Source organism: Thermobia domestica, chromosome 5 (assembly GCF_964235325.1).
Source record: "Thermobia domestica chromosome 5, izTheDome1.hap1.1, whole genome shotgun sequence".
NCBI lineage: Eukaryota > Metazoa > Arthropoda > Insecta > Zygentoma > Lepismatidae > Thermobia > Thermobia domestica.
Window position 1 is genome coordinate 216,002,685 of NC_137458.1, and position 15,256 is coordinate 216,017,940.

At 34.8% G+C, this 15,256-nt stretch overlaps 1 protein-coding gene across 2 annotated transcripts in view; it reads right to left on the minus strand.

Annotated features, from left to right (window-relative positions):
• crok (crooked) overlaps positions 1-15,256 on the minus strand; it is a 46,408-nt gene that overhangs the window by 4,111 nt on the left and 27,041 nt on the right. The window lies entirely within an intron of this gene.

Consider the following 15,256-nt stretch of genomic DNA (forward strand, 5'->3'; position numbering starts at 1 on the left):
CATATACATTGGGAATGCTGAAACTATTGCAAAAATGCCAGTTAACGAACATATGGTTAGAACCGTACCGGCATTTATTTATTTTGTATTTTACTGTGCGCTTTGTATACCTAGGCTCTAATATACCTTAACAAATCACAACTTAATGCTGGAAATTGGAGATCTGTACCGCTTCACTTCGCATTCTGTGTGTTATACTCTCAATTTCTACACAACGTACGACTCATGTTCTTCTTGTTTGTTTGCCTCAATTTCTATATGTACCAACAGTATCAAGCAAAGAAAACTTATCAGTTTGAACCTACGAATCTTCCCACAATCTGTATAACATATTGTATGAAACACCCTGTATGTGACTCAAGAAAACATTAATAACTGTCTCTGCACAATTAAAGGATAGTGATAAAAAGATGTCGTTCTACTAGCAGCACAATTTCTTCCTAAAAACACAGGCATAATAAAGACGATAGTAAGCCATTGAAAGGCAGCACCGACACGTCATTTTAACAGCTGGATGCTTTTCAGTGTGTAATGTACCATTACAGTGAATGGAAGTTTTGTTTGGAGGGGTCCAATAGTTTTTGCACCTACTGTACTATGTGATTTTCAAAGTATAATTTCGGTCCGTGTAGTGTATTCATTCGTCGCTTATGCAAACCAAAATTAATGTGGAAGTTTTAAATAATCTAGTAGTAATCATATTTCGGGGAATATCTTTATTTATACATTATTTTATTATGAATCCCGTATATGGACATTTCAGATGGGTAAGTATTGAAATTATCATGTTAATGATATACAAAAACATAGGCCCGCTATTGGACAGAAATTCTTAAAATTATCCACCAATCTGATTTTTGGCAGAATAATTTCGATCCCTGTCGTCCCTCTGAGATGCCCATATCCTCCCAAGATCCGGTTTTAACCAGTTTTCACTATTTTTCATTCGCTTTAAAATTTTCCGCCGCCAAAATCCTCTTTTCTGATTGCACTATTTTCTGACGCTCTAATACCAAGGCGCGAGAACGCTTATTCTAGAAGTTGCAACAATTCAAGCCACAACTCGATTCGGCTGCTCGTTCAAAAGGTGGAGAAGAATTAGAAGCTGCTCATAACTAGAAGAATTAGCAGCAAAACCACGGTAAAATTAATTTCATTTAAGAAATAAACATGTTGGAAGCAAAAAGTGAGCCCGAGATGTAAAAATTCGACAGTAGATTAGTCAAAAACTGTGATGTAAAACCCGACTCAGGGACGCCATGTTTGGAGTTGAAATCGTTTAAGGACAGGCAAGAAGTGCAATAGTCTTCTGATTTTAAGGGATTGCAGATGAAGTTTTAGTGATCAGAACATTTAAAAATCTCCTTCTTTTACCCTCCTAAAAATTCAGTGTTACGGTTACGTGAGGCCTGTCATTATATAGCTTTGTCTGTGTATGTAATATAGGTAATTTCGTATCATTATTACTAACATGGCGGTATCGGTAGATTTTCTTGTAGTTAAGTTAATTTTCATCATGGTAGTGTAAACGTACAAAGGGGGCTCTTATTCATTCCGTAATTGATTAAGCTTCCAACCAGAATGGGTTACACGAGTTTCATAAGGGTACTTCTCCCTTCAGGAAGGGGACTCTTCTCATTAATATAGTACTTTGAAAACATGATTTAGTTTTGCAGAAGGGCCACTTGGCCCTGATCCTTTCGTCTCCCTTTTCTCTATTCCTTAGAGCCGATTGTTGACATCAGATAATCCAATTTGGTTCGTATATCGTTGAGTGTGATAATGTATGTATTAGCATGCAAAATTATAAGTGTCAATATTTACTTTCTTGTGTATGTGGAATGTAGCGTGCATGTGTTTAGATTTTAGTAACACATGCACGTATAAGTAAGTAGTATAGATTTTAGTAGTAAAAAATGTGAGAGAACGTATGAAATATGTGTCGTCGGACAGTGTATTGTTGTCTGTTTACTTATCTTTGGTCAGTCATAATGAGTGCATCACTCCTTCCCGAAGAGTTGCATAGAAATTCCGTAATTATATAGAACATTGCTTATGAGTAATAATAATACTGCAAAGATTATTTAGTTGTGTACAAGCTGTTTTTAGACTACCAGCGCCATCACGTCCAAATTTAGAATCATTCGTTGCTAATGTACCATTATCTAAATACTTAGTGATCTGGTTTATACGGAAATGACCCTTCTTTTATAATAAATTACAAGTAAACATTAGCTTAGGCCCATACGAATTGGTATTTAGACAAATTGATTTATAATTGAACATTCCTGAAAAGCACGATCATTTATATAACCTAGTAACCAAAATATTAATAATAATAATCTTTACGTTTCTATTTAATTTGAAGTTTGTCTATATGACATTATTCTATCTCGGGGCTGCGTATACAAATCCTCTTTATCCGTTGCGTGCTGCGAGTAATTCCATTGTTGACATTTTTCTGATATGTAGTTGCTTGTTATTCATAACATTGAACTTTCATTACATACAAAATTAAATTTTAAAGGTATGAAGTGAATAATACTATGGTTTGTTACGATAGAAATCTATATTTGGTTCATGTACGATCACACGTTCTAATTGATGGATTATGGCAATTGCTGATTTTTAACATAGTTATTTAGACTGCTTTGAACAGTCTTGGGCTGAGTAATGAAGTAGGGTGTCTAAAAAGAAATCGACGTCGTAAGGAAAAGTGAATAAATAAATTAGTAATGATAATATTATTAGTATATGAATGTGTATAATAATGAATATTAGTAGATAGCAAGACGCCCATGTGTAGATGTGCCCAGTGATAAAGTTCGTTGTGAAGTATTAATAATAAATATAATAATTATTTCCCTAGTGCATTAGTTACCACGTCAAATCTTACATGAGAATAGCGTGTAATGAAAGATGATGGACGGTATTTTTCATTTAGCGGCTCAACTATTCTAAAGTAAATATATCTGTTAATTAGTCAACCAGCCCGACGATACAAAGAATAGCCATATGACAAATGATCCCGGATACTTCACAGTGAATTACCTAACAGAATAGCTGTTTGGCACAATTAATACAGTTTAGATATATACGTTTAACTTGTATTTAGGACAATACCCGGCAACTTCGATTTTTTTCCACGTCACCCGACCAAGCTAAGTTCATTATAGTTCGTAGAGGTGACAGAGTGGATAGGATCAAATAACCTAGTACATCGATAACCGTAAACTCTAGTAATAACGTACCAGGGCGTTTAAACCCCGATACCCATGAATTTTCACTTCTTTTATCTCTAGCATATAGTGTTTGAAATTAGTTGACGCCTCAAGATGTAGCGAATCCTGAGTACTGGGAGCGACTAGTAAGACTTGGCAGACAACTTATTAGTACAAAATCTATTTTTATTTATTTATTTTTTTATTTGGCAATTCTCTGTTAGGATTTCTTCTATTTTATCGACTTTAGTCTAGTTTTCCATACTTTACTCGAAACTCTTCTCAGTTTCTGAGAGGTCGGATAATTTTTCTTTTTTTATTTTAGAAATTCTAAATTAGAGACCACACCATCCTTCCGGTAGTGCCGGAGTCACCAAGGTCTAAGTCGGATTACAGCGAGGAAGGGGATTTCCCTAAAGCTTTTGTTTTCCTGAAAATCCCCTTGAGGGCACAGACTTACTGTTACTTTGGAGATACTTTATTTTAGGCTACGCATTTTAGTAACCAACCATTTTCGGCATGTAAAAGTATATTTGGCTGTGGATTGTTGTATGTTGAAATTCGACCAGTTAACTTTGTAGTTCTAGTGTCCTAACTTATTCCTTTAGCGCCGCTTTTTCTCTTTATCTTCCTTATCTCTTCCTCTACTCTCTTCTTCAAGATTCTTTTTTTATTTTAACCTCCCCCCGAGTTTTGAACTTGACAAATATCGACCATGTAATATATAGCTTTTGAACCTAAATTATCAGCTGAGACGTCGTGAGACACGATTCGTAGAGGTATTCATTGGTGTGAGGTATAAAGCGAACGTTTTCAAGCATACTGACGGACTGTAGTAGCGAGCGATGGACCGATCTATGATTAAATCTTCTTGCATTTCCTTCTATCATTATTCGTGTAGAATCTTTGGTCAAATTCTTACCTTTTCCCACATTTGTTTTCCACTGGTAACTCTGAATATAAAGGTTGTTTGTAGTTGTTTGGGCCCAAAAATAGTATCAATATTTTTATCACATTTATATATATATATATATACGTGCCTGCCTTGCAGATTGAATGTGTACTATGTGAAATATAATACCTGAAAATATGAACTTCATTTTTATGCGGGGGAAATTAGTTAAGTTTAGTATGTACGATATATCGGATTTAAAATGTGAAGTGTTGCAACCGCAAAATTCGATTTGTCGGGGTTAATAAGTTGAAAGATTGAATAATTGTGGAATATATGTATATGTCGAGATATGAATATGTATTGAATGTGAATATAATATTGAAGTAAAATATATAATGTTGAATAGAGTAAATTAATATAAGTGTAAAGGGTCTTGGTACCTTACCTCGAACCGTTCTTGGTTGACACGGTCATGAAATATCCGAAAATGTAAAGAGTAACTATTCAAAGTACCGCCGCATGTTATATATTCTCCTCAATCTGTGTGATATTCATTATTAACCTACTTAAGCACTAACATCATTTGTACTAACAGCATGTATTATGGGTTTAAGGCAGGTCGGCGTAACCTCAATTTACTGCCAAATATATCCTCAGACCAGAAAACTGAAATCCCATTATAGAATTATATTTAATCCCATCCCTCCTGTGCAAATCCTGAAATTCAACCAGTGTTTTCATCTTGATAAATTGTGCTCTCATCGATTCTTCCAAAGTCCGAAGATTCTTCTGGACTTGAGAAATTCTCGTTTCTAGTTTCTTTCTTTCTTTCTTTCTTTCTTGAGTTATGCGAATATACCGATGAATGTGATTATTTAATGATATAAAGTGATAGTGACTTAAACATAGTCAAGGAACTAGTACAGTAATAGGAATAACCAGAGAGGTGAAATAATCGCCATAATAGTAGATACGACGCGTGGTCCTTGTAATCTAAAAGTGGGAGAAATATATTAATAAATATATCTATAAACAGAATATGTGTTGGTTACAATTAGCAACCTAATCTTGTGTGTATACGCGAATTAAAGCAAAGTGAAATGTTTGGACACCAAAAAAGAGTGATTTGATACTTTGTGCGATATGAACGCTCATCGCTAACTACGAGATAGGACTCGAAAATTCACTCAGAAATCCTCATATATGAGAAAGGACTCATTCAAACCCTGATATAAAGTTCTTTTTTTCTTTTCATCCAGTTATGATTTTGTACAATATAAATACCTTTTTATTTCTTTCTTTCTTTGATTCATATTATCTTCAAACAATTCAAGCAAATATATGTATATATGAATATAAAATGTTCCTTTCAATCTTTCTGTTAATATATATATATATATATATATCGTCACAATGTTATTACTCAATTTTGCATGTAGATTGATATATATATATATATATAATGTACGTATGTATATATATATATGTGTGTGTGTGTGTGTATTGCATGTTTACAGTAATTTGTGTCTCATTTTAGAAGAGATGTAATAAATGTTCAGCAAATTGTAGTTAGATGGTTTCTGTTACGTTATTTTTATCCATATTGATACACTATCCTGTATGTATGTGAGTGTGCGTGAATGAATAACAAATTTAGGTTTAAGTGGTAGTATTAATATTGATTTCAGGAGGTAGTAGTGTCTGCAATACATATGTAATAATATATTATATGTATTAATGCATGACGGAGGTCATGAATGATTAATAATTCAAAAGTACTCAAAATCGGCTTTATGGGAAAGGCCAAACCAAAAGGATGAGCCAGAATAACGACAGTCTTTTCAGGAATCTCAAAACTTCTGCGTGTGGAAAAGATATATACAGTCAAACCTGTCTTTAGCGGAATCGAGCGGGACTCGCAAAAAATTCCGTTAAAGTCAGGTTTCCGCTTAATAGGGGTAGACCCTTCCTTTAAAAAATATACAGTATATATGCTTATGACGGACATATTGAGAGAATATTGTATATTGCTATGCGTAGCTTGTTCAACTAATTAGTAGCTTTCTTCTACTAATTAATACACACACAGAGAAAAAAACACCTTAAAATGAGCACAAAATATTCTATGCATTTCTGCATGCTGTATACATTGGTGCTTGGCTGCTCGACTCTCCATACACACTGCAGCCTGAGAAACTACATTAAGTAAATGAAGAGATTTCTACACGTGTTTTGCTCCAAAATTCATGGGACCGTCAAATATTTCCGTTTAAGACAGTTTTCCGTTTAATAAAGGGTCCGTTGAAGGCAGGTTTTACTGTATTACTTTGAATTTTTTTTCTTGGCCTATTCAAATGTGTGATGGATCTTCACTGTGGGAATTCCGATACTGAGTACAGATTATGCAATGTTTGGAAATAACAAATAAACAATTAAATCAAAACTTTCTCGTCACCCGGGCTGGGTCGGGGCAACTACCACTTGTGCAGTTGCCTGGATCCAGGTCAGGGTCGTATGAGGGAACATGTGTCTCTTCCGGATCACTTTAACATTGATCCTCAAGCAATAGCAATTGGATATGAATTACCTTACAATAATTATTCGTTCCTTTACCATATTCCCATATTTATCCAGTAATTTCCTTCTTCTCTAACTTCCTCTACCTTTCTTCTTTTCCTCCTTTCCTCCTTCTTCTCTCCTACCTTCTTCTTCTTCTTTCTCACTCTTTCTTTTCCTATTTCTAATAAAACTGAAGAGGGGTCGTGACTGGGAGTTGTCGCTATTGACATGGTCACTAAATTGTTTTAATGCTTATCTTCGGAAGTCCGATAGGAATTAGTAACCGGTAAAACGAGCATTTTGAAGTTATAATAATAATTTAAAAAGGTCATTTATTTTAATAGTACATATTTTGGCTGAATTATCAAAAATTATACAAGATTACAATTCAAAAGTTAGCGACTCCATTCCCCACTCACGACGTTTCTCATTACAAGTGAGTTGATTTCTCTTTCATTTTATTATTAATATGCATTGTATAACTTCATTAAATACCATATGGTTAATGAGATATAGCCCAAATTTATGACTCACTTAAATTTTACTATCTTTTAAAACTATATTATTGTTCAAAGATAAAATATACATAAAAAGATACACATAGATCACATCAAACTGAATACAATTGCAAACTTAGGGGTATAATCTTATGCGTAGCTTTGGAGAAACTTGATTTTGTAACCATTCCGTGTAATCTGGTCGCTGTCCGTGGCTCGTGGTACTACCAATAAGTATCTTCCTGATACTTTAACTTACCTGGACAGGACGATGAAGAACCTCTCCCAGAAAAGGTTACAAACTGTTTCCAAATCGCTCGTCGGTCTCAATAATGAGATGAGCATTAGGCGCCGAGAGGTTCGGGTGTCTCGTCTCGAAAACCTCACGGACGATCAGACGGTCATCCAGACCATAACGCACACAAACATCACTCATACAAACAACGAAAACACACTGGATTAAATGACACTATACTTATTTATTAGAGCACTATTATATAAAAAAAAAAAATAAAAAATAAAAAATAACGAAGAGAAATGAACACAACACTGAACACTGAATATGTATAATAATTTTTGTCGCTGAAATCACGTTTTGCCCTTTTCGGGCAATACAGCCCTTTATATATATATGATTATGATTCAGATATCACTACAAATGCTTCTCTCACACCATTGACACACTTGGGGGATTAGCACTGGGGAAAAGTTGCCTGGATCGTCCCACGATGAATCCAATTGCTGTGCCGACAATCCTGCGGCGTAAGGATGAATCTTCAGCAAATTGAAAAAAGTAGAATGCTGATGTGGAGGGCGCGTGTATAACTTACATGTACGCACAAGGTCGGCGGACCTGGGACTTCACTAGTTGGGGCTAGCCGTAATAAAACGTCCTTCACCGGCTAAATAGCTTGTGCCCCTTAACAAAACTTAATGATTGATTCCCAACGCAACGTGCGTGGTGGCTGCGTACAACACCGGAGTCGAACTCCCTGAGCATCAAAACTCAAGGTACGGGTTGCAATGATCAACTAAAAGTGTTGGCAGTTCATTTCAAAAATCACTCAGTTAACTCACCTGTATGCACATACAAACAGAATACGGAAAACAATTTATGTTAATCTTAGTCAACTGCCTATAATGCACTAGACACGGCGATAACACTGGCGTGAAAAAGTACAGATAACGAACTGCAAAAACTGTGAGGCTGGTGCCACTTTGGTTGCTGAACATCTGGTCAGCCCGTATTTCTCTAATCTATATTAATGTTTCCATAAGCGATTAAAGAAAGCAATTAATTCAGTTCCCAATAACTATAGAATATATACTGTGCATATAATGAGTCAGGGAGAAACATTGAAATGGTTCGTCACTAACTGAAATGTTCTCACCAAAAGCAACGTTTTAAATATATATATATGAGAAAACGATGAAAGATTTCTTTGTCCAATCGTGTGGGAAAGAAGCAATTCCCACCGAAGAAAGAACTTATATGCGTTGCAGAATAAAGTACAAATCGAAAATAATGATTACTGTCTTTAAGAAATATACAGTGTCCACAAAAAATCCTTCTATAACCTGGTAGCGGTTATAATTTTTATGATATTAAAACGTATTCGTTCGTTGCCAATCTGAAGCAGTACACAGGCGTTAGGTTGGAATCAGGGGCGTCATTTCAGACTCCCCTTCAGGGGGACAAGAGCACCACCAACATAAGACTTTCACGTTTTCTACTAGTACATTAGTAGACAATCGATTAAAGCATATGTATTCCTCAAACTCTTGGGAGGAGGGCAATTGCCGCCTCCTAAATGACGCCCCTGGTTGGAACAGATTATTTATTTATGTACTATATGTATAGAAAATATATACTGTAAAATAGAGGATTTATACATTGTTGTGTAAAGTCTCGTAACAGTGACAAATATCCTAACATAGAAGCACAGATCAAGGTGGTTCAGTGATAGACCCCTCTACAGCAAACTGACAACTGGAAATGAGATTTTTTAAAAAAAATCCAATATTTCACTTCTTCCAAAGGAAGCAGTTTTTATTTTTTTAATGTGTATTTATTTATTTTTTCATCATTGGCTCCTCTGATCCTGCGGTACTATCTCAGGTCCTGGTGTGTTTTGAGGGAAATTAAAGGAATATTCAGTCTCAGGAATTTGAAGCCTGTGAGTAACAGGGGACCGATTCCATTTCAAATCGTCCAGGCAAACCACAATTGGTCCCCATCATAGTCTCAGATTTCATTTATTTATTTATTTATTTTTTTTTTTATATGGGATCTACATGCAATATTATTAGACCCATATTTTTTCTTTTTGCTGAAAAAAAATTTCCTTCGATATACAGCCTTCCAAAATGGCTGCCCTCCTCTCGGATTGTTCGAAAAACTGGAAAACATGTCAAATTAAAAGTTTTGTTGTAGAGAAACGAGTGTACTTAGTAACATAATCGCAATAGCAGGAAGAGTATAAAGCTGTATGTTTCGGTGAAGGGCCAAAATTCGTCGATTGGTTCAATAGGAATCGCGCAATTCACTCGCAATGTTGCCAACTTTGGTGAAATTTTTGCTAACTTCAAACTTTTTTTTTTCTGTCCTCACGAGCAATATAAACCATCTGCTTCTAGCATCGAAATCTACTCCATAAGGTCTCTTGAAAATGTAAAGGACTTACGTTTCTGATTATTACATTCCACGTTATAGCATGATGAAAAGCTGAAATTTTCATTAAGACGCCATGTTTGGACGCCATTTTCTCAAAAAACCCACCTTTTAAAAATCTGAATTTTTTACGTGTATTGGAGAAGTACCTAAGTATTTAATATCCGTTAACCGTTCATGCGGCTGCAGCCCCAAACATTCGCAATTAATTATTGAAATTTCGATTTTTGTACTGGAAATTTAAATATTTCCTATGGGCATTTAGATCCTGTACACAAGGCGAATTGAAAGGGAGTATGAAAATTTTGAGAGATGAATCCTGATATCAAATCCAATAGAAAAGTTCCTATAAAGATGAGTCGAATTCCACTTCGTTTTCGAGTTACAGGGTTTCCACCTCGGGATCCAAAATCGGCTCGCGACAATGGAAAATAAAATATAAATTTCGCGTTAAATCAGAACTATGTGTTAAAGTTATGATGAAGTTCAGAAAGAGCTGATTTCTATCAATATGGTAATTCTTACGTGCGTTGCAAGTCGGTTGGCAGTTTTGCCAACTTGGTAGAACTTCTATTTGTTTCCAAATGACACTACGTGGTTTTTATTTGATATTTGGTAATCATTAATAATTGTAAACATCACATGAAGCACAATTTTCCCCACATCACCACAGTTTTCGAAAACTTACATGCATTTCATTAAAAGGTTTATCTCGTGCGTTATTGATAGTTTGCAACATTAAGTGTGAATTTCACTTGATGTTTGCCATCATTAGTAAAACCAAAATATCGAATAAAAACTACGTTTTTTTTAAGTTGTCAATAATAATAATAATAATAATAATAATAATAATAATAATAATAATAATAATAATAATAATAATAATAATAATAAGAAGAAGAAGAAGAAGAAGAAGAAGATTTATCTTTTATTATTGCAAAACCTCTCATAACTCCGCGCATCAAGTTCAACTTGTTCAAGAAGTTCTGCTGCAACCACGAAACAGTTTATTACATGATTCAGTGTCGTGAACATCGTCCTAGTGTTCTCTTGAACCATGGAAATTGTTTCCACTGGTAACATAATATTGGAGTGCACTAGTTACAGTGTTTGTGTGAAACAGTGGAGAAGTCCTATTACAGTACGGACCGTATTAAATGTGTTGATTATTTTAAAAGGCATAAGATAATTGTGTACAGAAAGAATTCTTGACAAAAATTTTATCTTGCGGTAAAATATATGTATTGCGTACAGCGCATCTGCCAAAACGTAATATTAGGAGAGGATGATTATTTGTGTAAAGGGTGCTTTGAATATTTACCGTGAACAACGTGAATGTGTGTGAGATACTGGTGACCACGAAAGGTGTAAATATGAAATTATGCACCAGCAAGATAAAGAATTTGTTCCTCTGAATGTAGATTTGGAAACCATTAACCAGACTGTTAACATGCTAAACATGAATGTGTCACCATTAAAATCAGCCGTTATGGGTGAAACCTAGACTACGGTGAAGGATTCACCTCTCAAAATTTTTCATACTGCCGTTCAAATCGCCTTGTGTACAGGACACAAATAATCATCCTCCCCTAATAGTACGTTTGGGCAGACACGCTGTACGCAATCCATATATTGCACCGCAAGATAAATTTTTTGTCTAGAATTCTTTCTGTGCACAATCCTCTTATGGCTTTTAGCATAATCAACACATTTAATACGGTCCTTACTGTAGTAGGAATTCTCCATTATAATTCACACAAACACTGTAATTAGTGCACTACAATGTCATGTTACCAGTCAAAACAATTTTCATGGTTCCAGAGAACACTACGACGATGTTCACGACACCGAATTACGCAAACTATCAATAACGCACGAGATAAAACTTTTTAATGAAATACATGTAAGTTTTCGAAAACTGTGGTGATGTGAGGAAAATTGTGCTCCATGTGATGTTTACAATCATTAATGAATACCAAATATCAAATAAAAACCACGTAGTGTAATTTGGAAACAAATAAAAGTTCTACCAAGTTGGCAAAACTGCCAACCGAATTGCAACGCACATAAAAATCATCATATTGATACAAATCAACTTTCTGAACTTTATCAAAGCTTTAACATATAGTTTCTGATTTAACGCGAAATATATATATTTTCTATTGTACCGAGCCGATTTTGGATCCCGAGTTGGAAACCCTGTAACTCGAAAACGAAGCGGAATTCGACTCATCTTTATAGGAACTTTTCTATTGGATTTGATGTCAGGATTCATCTCTCAAAATTTTCATACTCCCTTTCAATTCGCCTTGTGTACAGGATCTAAATGCCCATAGGAAATATTTAAATTTCCAGTACACAAATCGAAATTTCAATAATTAATTGCGACTGTTTGGGGCTGCAGCAGCATGAACGGTTAACGCATATTAAATACTTAGGTACTTCTCCAATACACGTAAAAAAATTCAGATTTTTAAAAGGTAGGGTTTTTGAGAAAATGGCGTCCAAACATGGCGTCTTAATGAAATTTTCAGCTTTTCATCATGTTATAACGTGGAATCTAATAATCAGAAACGATACCGTATGGAGTAGATTTCGATGCTAAAAGCAGATGGTTGATATTGCTCGTGAGGACAGAAAAAAAAAAGTTTGAAGTTAGCAAAAATTTCACCAAAGTTGGCAACATTTCAAGTGAATTGCGCAATTCCTATTGGACCAATCGACGAATTTTGGCCATCCACCGAAACATACAACTTCATACTCTTCCTGCTATTGCGATTATGTTACTAAGTACACTCGTTTCCCTACAATATTTTTTTTAATTTGACATCTTTTTCAGTTTTTCGAGCAATCTGAGAGGAGGGCAGCCATTTTGGAAGGCTGTATATCGAAGAAAATATTTTTTTCAGCAAAAAGCAAAATATGGGTCTAATAATTTTGTATGTAGTTTCTTATTTTAAAAAATAAACTAAATCTGAGACAGTCGTGTGGACTATCCTGGACGACTTGAAATGGAATCACTCAGGGATGTTTTTCTGTACTATATACAATTACCTAGAGTTTCTTTATTATTCTAAAAATTGTATACTTCCTTGTTTCTAGAAATCGAAATACAGTACATTCGAGTGTCAATGATGCATAGTAGGGTGGAGCGAAAAACAATTAAAAAAAAAAAAAGTCAATTAAATAGCACTAGGTGTCAAAAGTTGTGTTTTGACTAGTATAACATTCATGAATGTTTTCATAATTTTTGTACTGCATCTTCATTCCCCGCAAGGCCCTTAAAATTTTGCAATTTTTATGGAAAGTTTAACTTTTTGAAAATAACGATTTTTTTTAAAGCTGCCCAATGAAATCGAACTAGGTGACAAAAGTTGCATAATAACTGGATTGACTGCACCGTTCATGATTTCTAAAATAATTTGCATCTTTATTCCCCACAGGAGTCTGAAATGTAGCAGTTTTTATGGTATATTCTAAGGCATATTCTACAGCATTTAGATGGCACAACAGCGAGTCTTGAAAAATTTTCGGGAACTATCGGAAAAAGTTTAACCAATTGTAAGGATTTACCAAACGTTAATTTTCAAGCAAATCTGGACCGAATCTTCCCGGCCATGGAAAAACAAGTAAGAAACCGTAGCACAGACCAAAGATTTATATGTGGGATACTTGAAAAGCAATCTCTGCTGGTGAGTGTTCACAGAATCTTGCATCAAGAAGTCCTAAGAAATTATCCCATGCAAGATAGATCACTACTACTAACATACTGCTTAGAGTGTACATAAGCGCTACTGACCTATCTTCGAACTTGAAGGAGCTCGTTACATTCATTATGAAAGTGTATGCTCCGATGTGGTTTTACATTAAATGTAACCCTACTATCAAGATGCTGTGAACTTATATCGTATTATAGCCTTTTCACGGTATTTAAGCAATGAACTGAAGCTTATTGTAGATAGGACAATTCAACCAATGGTTTCTTCGCGCATTCCGGGAATTTATTGGTATCTATGCTCGCCGATGATCGAAGTCACATTCGAAAACTTGTTATGAGTAGAATCCTTGACGCAAGGTCAAGAGCTCAAACCAAACATCTCCTGTACAAGTTCAGTATTCCAGCAATACATTTTAGTGCTCACTATTACATTGACCTAATCAACTGACAGGAACGTGAAGTAACCGAGCCACTCGTGACAAAACACTTGTCGGAGGAGGATCTACAGAAATGTGTAATAGAAGGTTCATCTGTCTTTCCGCCTGTTTTCCACTTACCATGTTATACCCAAGCAGTCGAGAGGTGTGTTAAAACTGTTACTGAAGCTTCGTCTGAAGTGTGTGGTGTCTTAGCTCGAGATGGATTTATCACAGCAATACTTTCGGATATGATAATTATGCCCACATTCGAAACAAAATCTGAATACAAACCAACGAGTTAAAGAGATAATTTCCAAAGGTAGGGAGGATGGGCGGAACTCCTCGTGGTGAGTTCTGAGTGGTACTGGGAACCAGCAAAGAGTTGCGTATCAAAAATAATTTCAATGCAGAATTGTTAAATTTACACAGTGTATCTTAATATTATTAAACATAATATTAAGATACATTATGGTTTGAGCTACACTAATAATATTTTTAGATATTACTGTGAAACTGCATTTTAAAACTTGTTGGAGGTAACGAAGATAAAGGAAAAATATTTTTTTAAATCACAGAAATTATACTAGTCACGCACAAGGCTTAAAATCTAGTAGGATATTATTTGACAGTTCTTGAAAATTGTCAGTGTCTTCAATGGATTTCGAGATTTACTGTATAAATTCCAAAATTTTAAGGCCTCTGCTGGTAATAAAGATAAAGCACAAAACTTATTTCAAAACCATAGGTGTTATGATAGTGAGTACAATTCTTTCTTAAGGAAGTGAAGTGATTTAGCGACTTTAAAACTTTTTTTAATATTTTAAGTGGAATTTCAAAACTTACCATAAAAACTGCAAATTTCAGGCTCTTACGGGGAATGAAGATGCAAATTACTTTTAAAATTATCAATGGAGTAGTCAATCTAGTCATTATGCAACTTTTGGCACCTAGTTCGATTTCATTGGACATTTTTTTTTTTAAAAATCAATATTTTTTTTTAAAAAAAATCAAATTTTCATAAAAATTGCAAAATTTTAAGGCCCTTGCGGGGAATGAAGATGAAGTACAAAAATTATGAAAAAATCCACGAATGTTATACTAGTCAAAACACAACTTTTGACACCTAGTGCTATTTGAGTGGACAACTTTTGATTTTTCGCTCCACCCTAGTGCACAGTCTCTCACGAAACGCTAATGGAGATTTTTTTTTTTTTTTTGCAACAATCAAAATTTCGTGTGTACAATAAAACATAAATGCTTAGATGGTGTTTTAAGT